General features: G+C 42.1%; 1 protein-coding gene across 2 annotated transcripts in view; it reads left to right on the top strand.

The window, feature by feature from the left end:
- Positions 1–694: 694 nt before the first annotated feature.
- tsnare1 (T-SNARE Domain Containing 1) overlaps positions 695–7,726 on the top strand; it is a 136,565-nt gene continuing 129,533 nt past the window's right edge. For both annotated transcript variants that reach the window (XM_046848242.1, XM_046848243.1), the window contains exon 1: positions 695–754. The gene's annotated coding sequence lies outside the window, so the exon portion shown is untranslated. The remainder of the gene's footprint in view (positions 755–7,726) is intronic.

Raw genomic sequence — 7,726 nt, 5'->3', positions numbered from 1 at the left:
AATGAATAACAAAATTAGAAATGACCAACAAAATCAAGAAATTCACGATCCACACGTTCGATTTGGCACATGTTTTTACGCTGGATGCCCTTCCTAACGCAACCCTCCCCATTTATCTGAGCTTGGGACTGGCACTAAGATTGGCTCGGGTTGGTTTCCTGACCGGGGATCGAACCCGGGCCACAGCGGTGAGAGCGCCGCATCCTAACCACTAGACCACCAGGGACCCTTGACCAGCAAAAGTAAGAATGGCCAGCAATAACAGGAATTACCAGGAAAAATCTGAAATGGCTCAAAATGCCTGTATAATCAGCAAAATCAGAAACAGCCAGGAATAGCTGGACTGACCAGCAGAATCAGGACTGATCAGAAATATTAGAAATTAATCAGGACTGGCTCGGGTTTGGCCATGAAGCTTGGTGAAACAAGAGAGGCTTCCCAAACTGTTTTACATGTTATAAATTTATTTTATTTAATACTTATAATCCCACAGCTACTGCACTTATGTCATTATCTTTCTATGAGAAATACTCTATACAGTCAGTGTGTTTTGTGAAATTACCCTGATATAGTTTACGTCTATTTTTGTGGCAAACTGCAAATCCCAGAATGCTCTGGTATAATACAGACCACATGACTAATAACTGGAAGCAGGTGGTATAGAGTCATGTGATGCAGTGAGCCGGGGCTGTTTCTGATTACTGCTTCTTCGGCTGATGTGAATGCTAAGGCTAAGTGCTCTTTGAAAAAAAAAAACAAGGTAATGTTTGAAAAACCTTTTTCCCTCTGCTCTTTCTCTCTTGTTAAATGGATTGGTATTGCTGCTGAGATTATAGCAGGGTGAGGGGTGTAGAAAGTGATGGAGGAGACAAGGGGAGGAAGGGAGAAGGAGATGGAGGATGCTGTGTGTGTGTGTGTGTGTGTGTGTGTGTGTGTGTGTGTGTGTGTATATGTGTGTATGTATGTATGTATGTACAGTATGTATGTATGTATGTATGTATGTGTGTGTGTACAGTAGGATGATTCTTGTGACTAAAGAAACACGTTTAAAGGACTGTATAAATATGTGTTTAATCGTGTGAGTGTCCTCAGGGAGACAGGCCTTGCTGCAGCCTGTAAACAAGGCCTCGGTGCTCAGCATCACAAGCTTCTTTATTTATATCTCCTTCAGCTGGCAAGGCAAGAACCGCAGAATCATATTACTTGCTGTGATTTTTTTCATTACATTGAACACTGAACGCACAATGAGTGTTTTCTATAGATTTGTTTGTGCTTGATTGGTGTTGGAGCCAGATTGATGTCCTCTAGTATTGCATTAAAATCAAATTCTACATCAGCAACAATAGATAATGATTGATTAAACGGCTTATGTAATTTATCAAATCACATGTTCACATTTTTCCCCATGCCATTAATATATGTTAGCATCTATGCTTTTTTTATCTTTTTCTTTTTTAAGTCTATCTTTTAATCTTGCCAGGTTAGATACTCAGTAAATGCAGTCAGTCTGCATAATATTGTCTAAAATGTTGCTGGCAACATTTACTTTTCACACACAATGAATGTCTAACTTTGGTTAGATTCTTGCAAAGTCACATACTGACTCTGTTCGAGTCTGAAAAGATCCTGAAACAAAGAATAGCACTGTGTAGATGTTATTAAACAAAACAATTATATGTTTTAATATTAATCAAAAGGCATTACTAAAAGATTTGTTCAACATATGAGACCTGAAGTTTAAATGATTTCACCATTGATGCTTGCAACAAATGAAATCAGTGAAATGATGATGATGATGATAAGGCTTGTGTATATCTTTTATGATGTGAATTTCATCTCAGATGAAAGATCTGACTGATGTAGATGGTGCTGATAATCAAAGGGATATCATTCCCCAATGTAAAGATATAAGTTTTTATTCTTTCTTTATCATATATATGATTTATGTCAGTGGATGTTTAATGAAATCTTTAAATGCAGATTTCATTGAGAAATGTGAAGATAAGTTTTATTTATATTAGGGATGCACCGAAATAAAAATTCTTGGCCGAAACCGAAAACCGAAAAAGGAGGAAAGCAAGGCCGAAAACCGAAAAAACGAAACACCGAAAGAAATTATGGCAATTATTATTACCATTGCATTTATGTCTATGACTGTGTACTAAACTTACTAAAATCAAGGCATTTCAATTGCATAAATTAATATTAAAGTCTCAAAGAATTAATCAATTACAAATTATTAAAATATTTATTTATAGCACATTGCAACAATGCACAGGATAAAATAAATTAAAATTCAAACTTAAATGTTTAACTTAAATGCACTCATGTGTACATTAAATAATAATGTACAGGCCCTCTGGCCTGCTGAAAGGTTGTACAATTAAATATGTTCTTTCATAAAAACAAAGTGCATTCAGAACAAGTGCAACTGCTTAAAGATACAACAATACAACACTATCACTGGGAAACTTCCTGCCTTTTTAAAAACGTCCACCACAGATGGAGTGCGCATGCTCGAGGGGTTTTGCTTTTCTGTGCGTTTGCGTTCCTCTCATATTCAGCATAGCGATCGGGATGTTTGGATTTCAGGTGATAAATTAAACCCGACGTGGAGAAAGTCTTTGCAGACGAAATTTCGGCATTACATGTTTTGTAAATCGCTATCCGTGGGTCTTTCTCAGATATACTGAAATACGTCCACACCGCAGACATGTTGTTTAGACATGCACGTGCAGGACGCGGGTACTGTTTGCGTCATCACAACAAACTGTTTCGGCCGCATTTTTCGGTGATCAAAGTCTTTCGGCCAAAAACCGAAAATGCACTTTTGGGCCATTTTCGGCCGAAAATTTTCGGTGGCCGAATATTCAGTGCATCCCTAATAAATAAATAAATATATATATATATATATATATATATATATATATATATATATATATATATAGTGGAACCCGGTTATGTCGATGTCCTAGGGGGTCGCCAAAAAGCGTCGAGGTAACCGATGATCGAGATAAACGAAAACAAAATGGCGGCAATATATTAACGTGCTTGAAATTTCTTTATGTACATGATGTGCGTTAATAAATGAGAATGTGCATGCACGTGTTTTTGGAGGGTTTTTTACACAACAGTGTTGCCGCGATTTGTTTGATGAAGGCATGCTATAAAAATGTACATACGTTTGTTAACAACAAAAGGCATAAGTGCACCTACTAACCGCAGGGATTTACCAGTATACAATACAAACCACCGTCCATTCTCCATACAAACCTTTATTATATTCTCCAACATTATAAACACACAGATCGCTCAAAAAAAAAAAAAACAGCGGCTGCACAGTGCCGTCTCACATTTAGTCCACATGTGGAAAAAAAAGAAAAAAAAAAAAACAACAAACAGTAACTAAGTTTCTGAAAACTTATGACCATCAGGCTGAAGTAATCCGCACAAACACACAAAGCAAAGTGTCCGAAAACTTACGTCCGGGAGAAAGAAAGAAAGAAAGAAAGAAAGAAAGAAGAAAGAAAGAAAGAAAAGGAGTTTGTAAATGGAAAAATAGGAAATAAAAATACTGAAGCCGGAAAAACCGGAAGATCCAAAACCGAACCCGAAACCAAAACGAGGGACAGAAAAGTCTCAAACGTCCGGGGCGTGGCAGGTGCTTTCTCGGCCGCTTTCTCTGAAGCTCCGGCTTCAACTCCTTACCGAGAGCCGTGCTCCTTACCGAGAGAGCCGTGCTCCTTACCGAGAGCCGTGCTCCTTACCCTGCTCGCCCGCTACCGGTAAGGAGCACGGCTCTCGGTAAGGAGCACGGCTCTCGGTAAGGAGCACGGCTCTCGGTAAGGAGCACGGCTCTCGGTAAGGAGCACGGCTCTCGGTAAGGAGCACGGCTCTCGGTAAGGAGCACGGCTCTCGGTAAGGAGCACGGCTCTCGGTAAGGAGCACGGCTCTCGGTAAGGAGCACGGCTCTCGGTAAGGAGCATGGCTTCATCGCATAACATTAAACAAAAAAATGCATATGTGCACTTACTAACAGCAGAGATTCACCAGTATACAATACAAACACCTGTAGTATCTGTAAGGTTTGATTTTTCCGTCACTTTCGCGAGTTCTTCTGCGGCTGCACAGCGCCGATCGACATAACTGAAGTTCAAATTTTAAATTGTCCCCCCCTTGTGCTCGAGATATTAGGGTTCGGCGACATAAAAAAACATCGACATAACCGATAAAAAATGCGTGAATTTGGCGGTTCCACTTCAAAAACTTCGACTTAATAGGGTTGTCGAGATAACCGAGGGCGAGATAACCGGGTTCCACTGTATATATATATATTTATATAAATATACACACACACACACACACACACACACAAACACCAATCAGGCATAACATTATAACCTGCCTAATATTGTGTTGGTCCCCCTTTTGCTGCAAAAACAGTTCTGATCTGTTGAGCATTAACAGCATTAACTTCTTCAGCAATCTGATATACCGTAGCTAGTCTGTTGGATCAGATCACACTAGACAGCTTTCGCTCCCCACGTGCATCAGTGAGCCTTTGCCGCCCATGACCCTGTTCTTCACTGTTCCTTCCTTGGACCACTTTTGATATATACTGACCACTGCAAACCAGGAACATCTCACAAGAGCTGCAGTTTTGGAGATGCCATCACAATTTGGCTTTTGTTAAACTTACTAATATCCTTACACTTGCCCAATTTTTCTGCTTTTTCTACTTTTTAGTCCTTAAACAGAATTTACCACCTACTAACAGGTGCAATGATAAACTGATAATCAGTGTTATTCATGTCATAACGTTATGCCTGGTATACTGTGTATGTATATATTATATACGCACACACACACATACATAAAGTGAGAAAGACACAGAAAAGGGCTTATTAATGATGAGTATCTTGCAAGTTTCGAAAAGAAATAGTAATGCAATGATTTATAAAGCGATCTTAATGTGGTACATTTTTAGACTTGAATTACAAAATGTACAATGTTACTTCTTTTATATATGTGCCATATGGAAAGCTGTTTCAAGATGACAATATCAAGATGAGTTAGCTATCTTTTATGTGAGCTTGTTCAGGACTTTTAATAATTAATGCTATTGCACACATTTTTGAAATGGGTATAGCTATCTTTTTGACATATGTAGCTCTCTTTTTATGCCGAACATATTTATGAACTTTGGTCTTATCTAAACACAGCACCTGTTCTTAGTTCAATAAAAGTTGCTTTGTTATGGATAGCTTTCTAGTATGTTGGCAAGAAGATAGAACAAAATGACTCCAGGATTTGTCTTTGCCAGCCTGATCATCTATCTCACCAGGCACAGGAACACAATCCATGTCTTGGCAAACCTTCACCTATGCCAGTGGTTACATAACGTACATGAATCTTTCAAAAGATTTTACTTTCAATGATTGTGTTTTAAGTTTTAGTATTTCCCAGGGTTCTGTTGTCTGTTAATTTTTTTTACAGAACCACCATGTGTGTAATGTCTCCCCTGGCAATAAGCACCATTTGCTTCTGTTTTGGTATTTGCTTTAGTCCTGTTACCATTCCAAATTTTCATTTCCCTAAATACATATTACACTGACAACCTCTACTATCATACTTATAATTATCCTTCTCATATTTAGGACATTATGTTAACTGTATGCTTTAATCCTGGTGGTAGATTTTAATACACATTCATTCCATGCCTATTTTCATGAGATATTGAAAATTTGGATTCACACACAGACAGAGGGTCTAAAACAGAGTTTTATAAAAATGGGGGTTATAAAAAAAATAGGAAACCACCAGCTACTCCTCCCTCCTACACTCGGCACACTCGCACAGCCTCGCCCTCCTACTAATCACCTTCACCTGTCTCCAATCTACTCTCCCCTTTATAAGGACCCCATTTCCACTTGCTCACCGTCCGATCTACAGTTCACACTGGTGATCATCCATGGACTACCTGCATTACGGATTATACCCGCTCTCTGGTTCGTGTTTATTTAAGACTATTAAAGCAGTTAACCATACTCTGGTTTCCGACTCTTGATCCATGCGAACCACTTTCCTCTTTCACCTCCAGCAGCCCGATGGCTCTTCCTGGTTTGTATTCCGGAGACGCGACCGAGTGCAACGGCTTCCTCATGCAAGTCAACCTCTATATAGAGATGCAACCTCAAAAGTTTACCACCGACTGACCTAGACTAACCTAGAGGATCTACGAGGAGCACGGATCTTCACGAAACTAGACTTCCGCAGTGCATACAACCTGGTGTACATTCGCAAGGGGGATGAGTGGAAGACGGCCTTCATCACCCCCTCTGGTCACTACGAGTACTGTGCCCTGAAGGTCATCCTCCCGGTCGGCTTGTTCCGTCATGAGGAGATCCAGTTCTTCATCCTCGAGAACTCTACGACAAGCACCATCCTGGGACACCCCTGGCTGGCACTACACGCACCGAAGTTCTCCTGGAACCCGTGTGACATCCTCAAGTGGAGTGACCAGTGGAGGGAGCAATGTCTTCACCACCTGCCCTGTCCACATCCTATCCCGATCCTCCCAGTGGCCATGATCGTGGAAAGCCGGAGAACTCCCTGGAGATAGAGATTCCCCTGGAGTACCACTCGTTCACAAATGTATTCAGCAAGCAGGCAGTGACTCACAAAGCTGCTTAAAGGGCGGGTGTACCCGTTGTCGGTTTCAGAACACGCAGCTATGGAGGATTATGTCCGACAAGCCCTCCAACAGGGCTTCATCACTTCATACTCCTCCCTTGCAGCCTCCAGCTTCTTCTTTGTGGAGAAGAAAGGAGGAGGACTCTGGCCCTGCATCAACTATCGCAACCTGAACGCCCAAATCGCTCCACTCCCCCTGGTCCCAGCCTCCCTAGAGGATCTACGAGCACCACGGATCCTAACGAAACTAGACCTCCGCAGTGCACACAACCTGGTGCATATCCGCAAGGGGATGAGTGGAGCACAGCCTTCATCACCCCCTCTGGTCACTACGGGTACTGTCATGCCGGATGGTCTATCCATTTTCCCCGCTGTGTTCCAAACCTTCATAAACGAAGTGTTCAGGCCGTTTCTTCACCGGTTCATGATCGTATACATTGATGATATCCTCATCTTCTCCCGAGACACTGCGGCCATGTCACCCAAGTCCTGGAGTGGCTCCGGGAACATAGCCTCTACCTCAACAGGTTCAGGACTGGCCCCGTCCAGTCCAGTGCTTCCTAGGATTCACCAACTTCTACCAACGATTTATCCAGGGCTTTAGTCTGGTCACCGCCCCGGGGAAGGGCAAGACCCTTGCATGGACCCCAGAGGCCAAGGAGTCCTTCCAGGAACTGAAGAGGTGTATCCCCTCTCCTGCGACACCCACGGCTCCCGTTCAACATGGAGGTAGATGCCTCCTTCACTGGCAGAGGGGGCGCCTTATCCCAGCAGTTGGAGAATCCCCCACAGCTGTGACCCTGCGCTTACTTCTTAAGGAAGCTCTTTCCCATGGAACAGAACTACGATGTCGGAAACCGGGAGCTTTTGGCCATCAAACTGGTGCTCGAGGAGTGGCGTCACTGGCTGGAGGGGGCAGAGCACCACTTTACGGTCATCACAGACCATAAGAACCTCCAATACCTGCGGGAAGCCAAGCACATGAACCCCTGTCAAGCTAGATGTGCCTTGTTTCTTACCCGGTTACACTTTA

The sequence above is a fragment of the Silurus meridionalis genome, chromosome 4 (assembly GCF_014805685.1).
Source record: "Silurus meridionalis isolate SWU-2019-XX chromosome 4, ASM1480568v1, whole genome shotgun sequence".
NCBI lineage: Eukaryota > Metazoa > Chordata > Actinopteri > Siluriformes > Siluridae > Silurus > Silurus meridionalis.
This window is presented reverse-complemented; position numbering and strand designations above follow the sequence as displayed.